We start from the raw sequence: 13,829 nt of genomic DNA, 5'->3' as shown, positions 1-13,829 counted from the left end.
ACTCATATTATTGAGGTAAATTTACATAAATCATGATATTCTAGAGTCTTAACTGGAATATTTCTAACATTAATCTTTTTGTATTGTGCTGATAAACAACAATAACCCGACTTTCAGATAATATTTGTTGTCTGTGATTGTGAGACTAAATTCCTCCACATTCTGGAACTGGACTGCACTTCCCAAAATGGAAACATGGACAGAAATTAACACTCATGTATCCATGGCAACGCTAACGTTTCTGCTTCTTACCAAAGTTCACAACACAAGTACAGATTTTAATGTAAAACTTCAGGGATGACTGCTAACCATAAGTATTCTGATCAATACTTCATGATCAATATCAGGACAGATGTTACAACTCCAGCTGTTGCATTAGACTGCAGTTATTCACAGAGAAATTAAAACATCATATTCCTCATAAAAACTAGATGGGACTTTTATTAAATAAAGTGTTGGTGAATAAACAGTGTAAAAAGTGTAAAGCAGCTCCATTAAATCAGGAGATGTGAGACTTCCACAGCATGGATCACCATCTGCTGTGTTGATTCATAGCTGAATGTCAGAATGAACTGAGCTAGAAAAGCTGCTTTGAGCTGCAACATTACGGTCTGACAATCCAACACCATCACAGTTTTCATCTTGTTTTGCTCCAACATGCTGTGAAGTTCAGTTTTTACCTGAATCAAAACAGAAATTCTATTTCCAACCAAGACTGGAATAAAAATTAGAATGTTATGAGGTTATTAATGCAACTGGATCCTTTCAGATGGAAAGATTTACTTCTAAGTTCTAATTCAAGTTTCAGTTGGAGCACATTGCATTCACAAAGAAAAACAGCGAAACCTTCATAGCAACATTTAATAAACCTAAAGCTTCCCTGTTGGCTCATTGGTGGAGTTTGTTACTGAGCATCTGAACCTTAAATCCAGTGAGACGACCATCTTCAGTCGAGGCCAGTCAGAGAACTTCAAGACCTTCCATCTGCTGGACCAGATGTGGCATCATCTCCCTCTGAACATCTGGATGACAGGAGAAAAGACAGAAATCAAACACAGATCACAGAAATACAATTTATTCACTTCCATCATTTTATAAAAGTAGCATGAACTTTATTAAAACTTGACAATATCAGTAATGAAAGTAAATGTTTTTATCTCGTGTTGAAGCTAAATTTAAAGTCAATTTTAATGACAGTTTATCCTGAGAGGAGTGAGAATGGAGCTTTTCTTTCCTTTTTAGAATATTCCCTCAAAATATTCTGTTTATTATTGGCTTTAGAAGCATTTTTCTTTACTTATTTATTTTTAGATACCTCAGACTGATACACTTTGCTGGTTTGCAGATAATTTCATGTACAATGACAATAAAGATCTTCTATTATAACATATTTTGCTAAAACAAGAACTGCAAACCTTCTCAACCATCTCTCAGTCTGCAAAATTCCAACTGCGACCAAGAATTATCTGATGTAGTTATTATTATAATCAATGTTCCCTCTAATTTTTCATGAGTGTGAGCAAACACACAAACTCCCTGAGCGTCCCTTGGACCACTGTGAGCAACATCAGACGTGTACACTGTGGTCACACCAGCATCACATCCATTCAAGTTACATGGTTCATTAAAAGAATCAAATTACAGCATTTACATTTCTGTTAAAACACTTTGTCAACAGGAGCCAGTTGAAGGCTGCAGTGATTTTAGTGACACTACAATGTATAAGAGTGAAGTTATTGAATATTTGTCTCTCTTTACTGTTGCAGTGGTTTTGCAAATTGCAGACGGACCCTGTTCACTCCATAGACACCAATGTTATTCCTGTAGCTTGAAAGACAGCTACTTTTGATAAAACTGGGCTTGTAGCACATTGTCTGCCTTGCAACAATGGGAAAGAGACACCGTTTATGTTTTGACAACCTATATCTAATGAGTTATTGATGCTGAAAGTCTGAATCTGTGAATATCTTTCCAACTTTACTGAACTTGGGGCCACTACCACCTAAGGAGTGATATATTTAATTTTGAAAAAAGCATTTAGCCATACTTAAAGCTTTAAGTGCTTTATTAACACGGAACTAAAAATTTTGTATTGTTTTATTATCACAGGTTCTGTCTGAAAAGAGGTGGCATCATTTTAAACAGTGAAATCAAACTAATAAAATGTAATGACCAACCAGTGAGCAATACTGGATTCTGCAAAAACATAAACAACTTTTTTTAAAATCTAAATCTTAACACAGTTAATGTATTAACTTATTTTTGTGTGTATGCATGTATTTATTGATTTATTTAGTACTGTTAACATATCACAGTTCTGAGTGAATTTTTCTTAAGATAGGCAAAGGCCATTTATTGATCACATATAGGCTGTTAAATGTTTTTTTAAAAACTAAAAAGCATTAAAAAAAAACAACTTAGGCATTTATTGAGTCACTAAAATACTGTAGAGTACAGACCACATCAGCATGATTATAAGCATCCTCTGGTAAATGAACAACCAGATACTGATGTCTCTCACCATATGGACTTCAGGAGATGACTGGGGGATGATAAACTGTGACCTACTGGTTGGGTTCTCTCTGTTCTCATGTTTCTTACATGTTTGTCCCCTGACAGCCGGGTCCTAATGTTTTTTGAGCAACACACCATACTATGACGTTTTTACAATGATGGTTCTACTATGGAACCAGTTTGACATGTTCAGGTGTTCTTTGTGTGAAAACTCAGAGATTTCAGGGATCAGAAGGTGGTTTTCAACTTTCTTTATTAACTTTCTGCTTCAACTTTGAATTAAATTTCCTTCACTAGCCCAGCCCTCTGGACTTCCAGTAAGCTGTGTTCCTATTGGCTGTCCAGGTGGCTGCTTGGTGTTATCAGGAACACCTGAGCAGCTCAGTGTCTTCCTGCTTTATGTGGCTGCAGACAAACATTTCCTCTGCTTCTCTTCACCACTGATCCGGGTTTGGCTCAGTTTCTTTAGTTTGTTCTTTAGGCGTTGGCTTGCAGCTTCCAGCAGTAAAATCGTCTTTAATGTGTTTCTTGGTGTGTTTTAGGGATTTGTACTGGATAGTTGTCTTGGTAAATGTGGTTCTTTAGCCACAGTTAGCACATGGTGCTAGTGTGTGCAGTGATTAGTGGATTTGGTACAGCTGAGTTGTGTCTTTATCTTGGCTGTAGTGAGTCTTTAGAGGTTTCTGGTCAGACACATTCTGTATTCTTGTTTGTGAACCAACGTTGGTTGTCCAGAAGGTAAGAGTTCCTGTCCTGATTCTCTGTTCTCAGAGCTTCTCTGGTAGGCTGCAGGAGACTTTAGTGTTTGGGTTGTGCTAGTTTGGTTTTTGTATGGTTTCATTTGGACGACTATCTTGAGGCTCCTCCATGTGGTTTAGTGAGGTTTTCTGGAACAGTTCTACAAAGCAACCTGCAGCAGAAGAGACTTTGAAAGTTTTTAGGAAGTTCTGGAGACCAGACTTTAGAGCAGCAGAAACATTTGTCAGCAGTTTGAGCAGGAGAAGGTGAGCTTCAGAGTAGAAATGAGACAGAAACCTTCTTGACCCGTGTGGTGAGGTCCTGTACCAAGAGTTTGAGCAGGTTGTGAAGAGTCTGTAGTTCTTTGGTCTGAAAGCACAAGAAGAGTCGACTCATTAAAGGAGAAAACAGGAGATATTGTTGGTTCTTCTGTCGCTCTCCAGTTTCCTTAGACTGAATATCAAGTTTATATTTTAAATGATTTCCTATGTGAGCCCAAGAAGACTTCAATAAACTCCCTCCATCCCCTGGACACAACATATTTTATTACCATGTTAAATCTTTTTTTTTTTTTTTTTTTTGAGTTTTAATCATAGTTTTAGCACAGTTTTTTTCTCTTTGCTTGTTTAGTTTTGTCATCTGTGTGAAAGGTGCTAAACAAATAAAGTTGAATTGATAAACTGAATAATTGACTAACTCATGATTGTGACAACAGAAGTATTTTCATTGTGATTTAAGGGTTTGTTTCATTTATAAGGTTGGGGTTAAAATCTTGACTGAAAATAAAGATTAAAGAAATAAACTACAGTAAAAAAGCAATTAAATCAAAGGGAAAAAAATTAATATAATAAAACTTTTAAAAAGAAAATTAAACATTAAATACAATTAAATTATATTAGAAAAAGTATTTAATTAGATAATAAAATGGAAGATACAAACCATATAATTATGAAATTAAACAAAAAAATTTGAACAAAAATATTAAACATTAAAGATGAACTATTTTAGATAATTAAACATTTTAAAAATACAATTACACAAGAATATTACACATTTAGAAAAATACAAAACATTAGATTATTAAACCTTTAAAAGTCAAAATATTTAATTAAAAAATTAAATGTTTAATTAGAAAATTAAATCTTAAAGACAATAAAACTTTAAATAGGAATTAAACAGAAAATACAATGAAGCATTAAAAAAAGAAAATTAAACATCAAAAGGTGGTAAAACATTTAAAAAGAAAAACCTTAAAGATTTAATCAAAAAATTAAACATTGGGAAAGAAAAGGAAATTTTTCAAACAAGCCGATAAAACATTTGAAAAAACAACAATTAAACATTAAAAAGACAAAACATTTGGAAATCAGATCAGACATTAGAACAGAATAAAATGTGAGAAAAGAACAAAACTAAACATTTAAGAAGAATCAAACTAAAGATAAAACCTTTGAAAGGGCACCAGTTAAATTTTAGAAGATCAAATTAAACAGAAGAAACAATAAAATTATCAAAAAGAGCAAAAACAGATAAAGGTATTAAAGCGTTTTCTAGTCTGAAATGAAAATATCAAGTTGTTTCTTCAAACATTTCCTCTTTCTATGTTCTTGGTTTGATTGTGGACAGATTTACTAAGAACTCATTTCAGAAAACTGCTTTCCAGATAAAGTCTACTACTAGTTGAAGGCATGGATCAAACTAATGTTACCTTCTGATCTCCACAAACTTTACTGTTCAGTGAAGAGAATCAAAGTTTGTTGAGGATTTCTAAAAACCCACAGGTGAAGGTTTGAGAAGAACTCGGATGGTCTAAATGTGAAATCAAGACTCATGGTCACAAGTTGTAAGGCTTCTGTTAAATAGAAAGTTCAAACTAACAGAGACATACTGAGAAACTTTTAAAATTTCAGTCCTCAGACTGTCTGAAGGTTCAAACAAACAGAGAAGTACTGAGAAACTTTTAAGATTTCAGTCCTCAGACTGTCTGAAGGTTCAAACGAACAGAGAACTACTCAGGAACTTAGAAGATATCAGTCCTTGGACTGTCTGAAAGTTAAATCTAACAGAGAACTACTGTGGGACTTAGAGAATTTCAGCCCTCAGACTGTGTGAAAGCTCAGGTCCTGAGGACTCGGGAGGGTTGGAGGCTTGGAAAGTCTTGGAACTGAGGGTTCCACCCTCCAGAACAAAGGCTGAAGTCCAACCTCCTGAGAAAAACGGTCGAGTCGAGACTCGAGTTAAAAAAAAAACTCGAAAACGACAAAAAATAGATGATAAATGCGCAAAAAAAAGAAGAATTAGTATCTGAGCAAATAGCTCAGGGGATAAGAAGACAGACTACCAAGTGGAAGGTCGCAGGTTCGAGACCCGCCACTGGCAGTTTTCTTTCTTTGTCTTTGTCAGGATTTTCATAAAAACTTATGAAGGGTCTGGTCTTGAACCAGCGACCTGCAGCTCCATAGGCAAATCCTTAACTCACTGAGCTACAGATCAGATGAAAAGAAATAAATTCGTCGTCCCTTTGGCATCGTAGTTCCTGAAGTGACCACATGGGTGGAGCCAAGGCGGAGTCAGGGCGGAGAGTGGGCGGAGAGTGGGCGGGGAGGTGGGTGGCGGCCTCCCCCCTCTACTCCCCCACCACCCACCACACCTTCCCCCGCCCGACGAGTTTTTCGAGTCTCCACGAGTTCTTCGAGTCTCCACGGGTTTTCCCAAGTTTCTGGAGTTTCTACCAGGTCAGAGGCAGAACAAGTTGTCATGAAGAGGTGTTGAAGTCAGCCAGGATGGACTGACTTTTTACAGCAACTAGAAGAAAGACGACGAGAAGAGCAGGTCTTTAACCACCATCCATAAAATCCATGGAGTCGCTCCAGAGAAATGAAGGAAGGTCAACTTTTATCAGCCTCCATCCAGATGTTCAACTTGATATCTTGGAGATTTTTAGTACCACAAACCTTTAGTATCACACTTTATTATCATTTATTAGGACTATAATGGAATCCATCAGCAGATTTAGTTTTTGCTGACAAACTTTATTCTTGTCGTCGTGGGACTGCAGTATTTAAAACACTTCCTTCTATTTGACCTCATGTTTATTAGTTTTAGTGGAGAAAGTTATTTTAGTTGTCGATTAGTCTCTTAAAAACTAAATAATAAATTGGATTAGTCGAGCTTTAAAATTATTTTGTCATATTTTAAATATGACAAAAAATATATAAAAATAAAGCGTCTCGAGACAATTTGACCTGTAATTGGTGTTATATAAATAAAATTGAATTAAAATTGGATGTATCTTGTAATGTTGGAGTAATTCAGCCATATATGTTGAAAAACACATTTTCTTTGTCCATTAATCTGTTGATTGTTTTCTCTAGTAATTCATTTCTTGTTTTGGTTTATAAAATGTCAAACCCAAATATATTCAGTTTACTGTCATAAAAACCAAAAAGATTTACATTCATGATGCAGGAATCAGGCAGTTTTTCACTTTTTATCTTAGTTTAGTCAGAAAGATAGTTGATAATGTGTGAATTGTTGCAGCTTGTGAGCCGTAGAAGGTTTTAATCTTTGGGGCCGAGTGTCAGAAAACATTTAGAAACCAACATCAACAAAACACTCAACAAAGATTTGAACATCATTAAAGGGAAATCCAACTTTTGCATGACAATGTCTAATTAAAGGACATTTATTTCCAACGTAAATGTGTGATATTCATCCTCTGGAGCTTTCTCTTCACATCGTCTTCCACCTGGACTGCTTTGGTCGGGAGCATGTGCAACAAACATTTGAAAAACTGCACTTTAACATCAATGAATGACACTGAAGTTTAATCTCTACATAAATGAGACTGAGTCTGGATGTGCTGCTCTGTCATTAACTCCTAAGTTTAGGGAAAGTTCAAACAAAAGAGGACAGTTCAGATCAGACTTGAGAATGAGCTTATTTTGAACAAACATCTCAGACTTTCTGAGCTTCAGCACCTCTAGCAAGATATTTTAACAAGTAACTCAAGAGATCCAGAAGTTGGAGAGAGTTAGCTTTAGCTGAGCCAAAGAACATGTGGGACGCTAACCTAGCAAACATTTCAGACTTTTCTCTGTGAATTCTGAGAAATAATTTCCTATTTAATGACAGAGCTACACATCTTAACTCAGTCTCATTAAAACAGACTCTAATTCAGTGTCATCCATCCATATTAAAGTGCAGTTACCCAAAATGTTTGTTGCATGAGCTCCAACAAAACCTGTCCAGGTAGAAGGCCACTTTGACAAACAGGAAGTGGAAGATTCCAAGCAGATTTATAGAAGGGGGAACCGGACTGTACTAAGTGTGGTCGAGTATAGAGGGGTGTTTTGTGGGTTTTTAAGGCTGATAATGATTATTAGTGAGACATTTGGAGTAGATATTCATTTGCAGTAAATGAAAGTATTTAAAATCTTGGAGTTAAACTTAGAAGAACACAAACTCTAACAGAAAACTTTGTTGATACGTTTTTGTTTACAGATGTTAAAGGAGTTTTATTCGCGATGTATAACCAATCAAATCACTCCAGAAGACAGAGCGACCACAGGTAGATAAAGGTTCAGAGCCAAAGTAGCACCATTTTTAATGTATTTATTACCGTAAATCAGTCAAAAATAAAATACTGCTAATCAGTAAATCAGTCAGCCCACAATTACTACAATTCTACAATGTATATCTCTTTCCTTTGACTTATTTGTACAATATACGATGTATATGATGGCGTTTTTTCATACCAAAGGCTATACTATGATGTTTTCTAAGACACATATGATGCTACTCTGGTTGTTCTGGCCCTGGGCCACTGCACTCCTCCTCTGTTGTTTTCTGGATTGTACTCAGCTGCATGCCTTCGTCCACCCGGCCTCCGTTGACTCGTCCCGCCTGCCATCTCTGGAGCTGAAGCTGGATTGGAACAGACCAAAGTACAGTCCAATCACGATGCCAGCTGCCTCTCAAAAGGCTCCTTCATCTGGCAGGTGGCGCCACTTCTTCTGAGGGGAAGCTGAGCTGGACCGGCAGAACTTTGGAGATGTGTTCCAGTGGTTGGTGGATGTGTGGGGAGATAGAGAGGGACCTTTGAATTGTTCAGAAAGGAAAACAGGGAACCCATTGGTAGTTTTAGTTTAGGCTGCTACTGCAGTGTGTTTTTGGGTTTTAAGAGGGGAACAGGAAGAGTTTTTTTTGTATTGATTATCTTTTACTTTGTTCCTGGTTGGAATGCCCATCAATGTCAACATCAAGTTCACTTTTAGTTCTGTTTATTTATTTTTATTTTACTAACACCCATTTGTTTTTAACCCCCTCACATGTTGTGTTGTTGTAAACTTCCTCTTTCAAATAAATTCTCGTCTAACCATCTGGAAACCAGCGTTTGGACTGTTTTTGTGTTGCTCCTCACCTACTGACAGCTGTGGACTAAAGGCTATACTGTGACGTTTTTAGAGCGACATGCTATACTCTGATGTTTGTTGGGCGACGCTATACTATAGGCTTTTTTAATTGACATATTACTGTGATGTTTATTTTAGTTTTTTTTAGCAACATATAAGAATTCGAACAGTTTTAAAAGTTACTATACTTTTACTTGTGCAATGAAATTATTATTCTATGGCATTTTTTAGATGACATATTATACTCTGTTTTCTTGAATTACATACTATTTTGACAATATACTGCACTATGACATTTTTTGAACCACATATCATACATGACAATTTTAGGCAACATCCTATCATTTTGCGCTTTTTGAACCACATAATAATCTGTTTTGTTTTTTTTTTCTTGCCAACATGCTGTACTATGAACTACAGGCCATACTATGTTATTCTTGAGTAAAGCATACTATACTTTGACGTTTTCTGAACTACATCCTATACTATGGCGTTATACACAGAGTGCTTTGGTTACATGTTGATTTATAATCTAGATTTTTTTTCTGTTTTGTTTTTTGATGGGATTACCACAGACCTGACCATGAACACTGTTGATACCCACCTCAGGGAGACGCTGCTAAGATCTCAAGGCTGCTTGGTCGTGGTCTTTCTGGCACGTACTCTTCCAAGATGAGCCGGGAAGTTAAACACTGATGGAATGACACCAGGTCTAAGCCGACAAACTTCCAATTCCTCCTCAACCCATAGTCTCTGGGAAACCTACATGGAGTAAGAAAAGTAGACAGAGAAGTAAGTAAGTCTGTACACAACATATCAAAAAGAAGTGTGTAATTGTATGCAGCACAGTGAGCCGGCATACTTGTTGTTTCTGTTTTCACGCTGTCTACATCAACAGAATGCACTGAAACTTTTCCCCCACTAGCTTAGCCTCGCCGTAGCATGCAGCTCAAAGGGGCGTGTCCTATCTACTCATTCATATCTATGAGAGCAACGGTAGCTGCACATAAGGACGCCTGTCAATGACGTTGATTAGCTGCGTAAATACCATTATATACAGTCTATGGTAAATACGTATGTGAATCGCATCATTGGCTGCAGCAGCAAGTCACTGGTCACTCACTGACTCACATTGAAAAATAGCACAGAATGAATTGTTACGTGTTTATTTTATTTACAATTTAGGTTGGATTTTCTTTTTGTGCGCAGCGCAGATTTTCTGTGCGCGGAGACCGTGTCAGCAGTGCGCAATTGCGCACGCACGCAGCGTAGAGGGAACAGTGATTATAATCTTTACTGAACCAGCCCTGGAATTAATAAAAATCTGTATATGGATATGAGTTTCTCTGATGAGACCGCTATGGAAGCCGTAGTAACAATTAACTATCCTTTGAAGGGAAAGATTAGGTCTTCTTCAGGGGGATAAAAAGAATGCTCTCCCTTAAAAAACAAAAAAAATGCATACAATAAAGTAAATCTCTTCTGCACTGCACACATACTACACTTTTGTATAACTCTGGATGTCAGAGTAAAGGCAGACAGATCCACTGATCAGCCACAACATTCTGACCACTGACAGCTGAAGAGAACAACATCCATCATCTTGTTCTAATGCAACGTTCTGCTGGGAAACCTTGACGTTCATGTGGATGTTTGACATGTACCACCACCTAAACACTGCAGGACAAACAACCCCCTAGTCTCCATGGCAACAGCAGTCCTTGATGCCAGCTGCCACCCTCAGCAGGACAAACTGAAACTGCTCATGAGTGGTCTGAGGAACACGACAGAGCTAAGCTGTTCACCTGGGTTCCACACTCCCCACATCCAGATCTGATTGAGCATCTGTGGGATGGTCCAGGATCAGCCTGGTCTAGGTAGGACCCACCCTGCAACCCACAGGATCCACAGAATCCACAGGACATCCCCAGAGGTTCTGATGAACCACTGGGTCAGAGGAGTTTTAGCAGCATAAAGGGACCAACACAGTATTAGTCAGGTGGTCAGAATGTTATACTGTTATATTGTCATGCTGATTATATGATCAGTAAATGTTACCATCAATTATAACGTCCACATTGATCAGGAAAAAAAACAACTATCAGTTCATTCAGAAACTGTGGGGTTAAACCTAAAAACACAGACCTCAACAGCAGTTTGTTTCAAAGCAGAACACCAGCTGGTTTTCACTAAAGAAGCTTTCAGAGCAACAATTAAATGACAGTTTTGTTCTCATTAAGTTCAGAGTCAGCCAAAATAATGTACACACATCAGGAAAAGAAAAACTTTTATAAATATTTCATTTGTATAAGTACTTCTATACATATAGATTCCTCTTTCTAAGTTTGATCAAATCACGATAACTCTGTGTCCTGTTGTACGATGTTTTCCCAACAGATGGCGCTACCCTCATGAATGGAGCATCAACAAGTGACGTCTACAACACAACAGAAATGTCTGGAAGCCAGTGGCCACCACTTTGAGCACCTCTTGTAATTGTAGAGGCCAAAGATAACTTTTATTAATCTCGTGATGTCTGAATAAATTTGGTATTGAAATATTTATGCAAGTTTTTCTTTTCCTGATGTGTGTAAACATTATTTTGGCTGACTCTGTATAATGGGTTTCTGACAGGTCACCAGGCAACATCTTTTTATAATAATGACAAACATACCTGCATTCTACAGGAGTGATTTTCCTCATGTGCAGGTAAAGATGTGTGAGGAGCTTAGAGATGACAGGAGCAGGAGTCATCCTCACTAATTCAGCTTCCACCTAGAAACAGAAAGACCACAAACAAACACACTGATATACTCTCAAACGTTCAACCTCACAGCCTCAAAATATCTGTTTAGGAAGTGTTGTGTTTCTAAATTCTGCTGAAAGCATTGACAGACATTCTCTTACAAGGTTGTGTAAAAAGCAGCCTGTCCTCTGAGCTACTGAGAAATCTTCCTGAACAAAGTTTCTACGTGTAAATCGGCTCAACAAAAACTAAAGCCTCAGTCAGAGATAACAGGTATCACAAATTATAAACAACTTTCTTTAAGTCAGACTTTCTGTTTCAACCTCACACAAAAAGGGGAGTTTAACTCGTCAGGTGACTGAAAATGAACGGCTTGTGCAGTTCTAGATCCAAAAGTAGGATGTTTCAACTCATGTTTTACTACAAATGCATGCAATAATAAATAAATACAATGGCTGGTTGTTAGTTTATTCACTATTAATGCCATTTTATATACTGGATTGAACTTGAGCAGTGGAAGAGAGAAGGAATTTAATGAAATTATGGAGATTCAGAGAGGTAATGTTGCGCAATGTTAAGTTAAGCGTGGTTTAATTCAAACCAGCTGAATATTAAACTTCAGTGCAGCTCAACGGGTTTCAGTTAACCTTAAAGTAAAATAACTTTTTTAAAAGCTAAAATACACAGCAGAGAAATACAGGTTGAGAAGGTCATCCTAACAATGACAGACCTCTGCGTCAGCAACTAACACAGGTGTTCAGCGGTAAGTTAGCCACCTGTGTTTATTAGCCCGCTAGCTAACTTAGCCGCTTAGCTAGCTAACTTAGCGGCTTAGCTAGCTAACGCGTCTGGACCAACTGCTCAAACACGACAAAACACAACTCTTCACAAGTCGCTGACTTAACGTACAACAAAATAACGCTACAGGTTAGAAGTATCTATCTTCTTACCGTGTTTTACTCCAAAAACAAGGTCAACAGCAGCCAGAGATGCTACCAGACGTGCCGACCATAGATATATATAGCAGACTAGATACGCTAGCGCGCTGTCTGTCCTCTTTATATACAGTCTACTGTATCCGTGGGTGGCCATCCGCTCAGAGACCTCCTGATAAACTTTCTCCGTCCAGCTCCCTCTGTATTCTTTGGTCCGCCACCAGAAACAGAAAAGTCTCGACCTCTTCATTCACCCACGGTACAGGTCTGGCTGTCATATTAAAATTATGAAGAACAGAGAGCTCCGTGAAGAGCAATGCACACCGTAGCTGTTTACAGTTTTTTTTTTTTTAATGCCGGTTTTGTTTTCGTGCTGGAGTCGCTCTCCTGTGTCGTCACTTCCTGTCCAATCAGTGGCCTGCACTATGTAGACGTCACATCTGGCTCACTTCATCTCGCTTGGAACCTCAGCCGAGAAGGTACGAAAAATCGTGCCTGGTATGATGCGCTAATCCATATGGAAACGCTCGCAAACAAAGACGAGCCGAGCCGTACTGCGCCGAGTAGATGCTTGTGGAGTCGCGGCTATGGTCTGACCAATGACTGCTCTCTGACTCCGCCCTCTGAGAATCTTGTTGTCGTTTGGCTCCACCCTCGCTGATGACCACTTCTGGTCTCAGAAAATGAAAAAAAACTGGCCTTTTTTTGTTTCTGTCTCTTACTGATTTTATTTATTTATTTATTTTTGTTATTGTAAATATAAAATGAAAATCAAAGCATTTTTAAAATTTCGTACATCCCTTTTTGATCATGAAAAGGAAAAACGCCTTGTATTTCAGTTTTAATTTTTGTATTTTAAAACGAAGATCAAATAACCACTCGTTTTTTGTTTAATACCCGTTTCAGAACGGAAAATCCAATTACCAGATAAATACAAGGACCGTATACTGTCCTCTCTATGAGTTTTCTGATTTCATATGTAGAAAGCTAGCTAACGGTGTGATTCCTCAAACTCAAGGCATAACTTTACTTGTTAATGAAGATTCCCTTTATCATCACCGTAAAACTGAAACAAAGCACAAACTGCAAACAAAAAAAGGTAAGTCAAACAACTTAAGTGCTGATAGACAAGTGCTGTCCAAGGCCACAACATTGAAATAAAAACAGCAGGAGAAGCAGCAGCACCCGGTTCCTCTCACGGTGTGACAAACACTAAAATTCTATACAAAAATCCCGTTTCAACATCATTTTCTACTAAAAATCAATATGGGGAAATTCTACTGCAGGGCAGAACAGTGGGCCTCTTGAGGGGCACTGAACACTGGGCTCTTGGTTGTCTTCCTCAACCTCTTCCTGTGCAGTTTTTTTCTGAGGGGCCCGTATTTGGTCTGCAATCATATTTAGAAGGGTGGTAGTGTTGAGGTAACACCACAGGTTTCCCAGCAGAGCACTGCATCTTAACAAGATGATTAATCGTACTGA

The 13,829-nt window shown here is 37.8% G+C and overlaps 1 long non-coding RNA gene across 2 annotated transcripts; it reads right to left on the bottom strand.

Annotated features, from left to right (window-relative positions):
- Positions 1-421: 421 nt before the first annotated feature.
- Positions 422-12,929, bottom strand: LOC129350289 (uncharacterized). Of its 2 annotated transcripts, XR_008603635.1 has the most exons (4): positions 12,363-12,929; positions 11,341-11,441; positions 9,271-9,428; positions 6,724-8,350 (listed from the first exon to the last, which is right to left on the bottom strand). It is a non-coding gene; the product is annotated as an uncharacterized LOC129350289 (long non-coding RNA). The 2 variants fall into 2 exon arrangements; XR_008603634.1 differs by lacking the exons at positions 6,724-8,350; positions 9,271-9,428 and adding an exon at positions 422-1,022 and having other exon boundaries at positions 12,363-12,925.
- Between the last annotated feature and the right edge of the window lie 900 nt (positions 12,930-13,829).

This window comes from Amphiprion ocellaris, chromosome 13 (assembly GCF_022539595.1).
Source record: "Amphiprion ocellaris isolate individual 3 ecotype Okinawa chromosome 13, ASM2253959v1, whole genome shotgun sequence".
NCBI lineage: Eukaryota > Metazoa > Chordata > Actinopteri > Pomacentridae > Amphiprion > Amphiprion ocellaris.
Note: the sequence above shows the minus strand (reverse complement) of the source record. Positions and strands in the feature narration are given on the sequence as shown.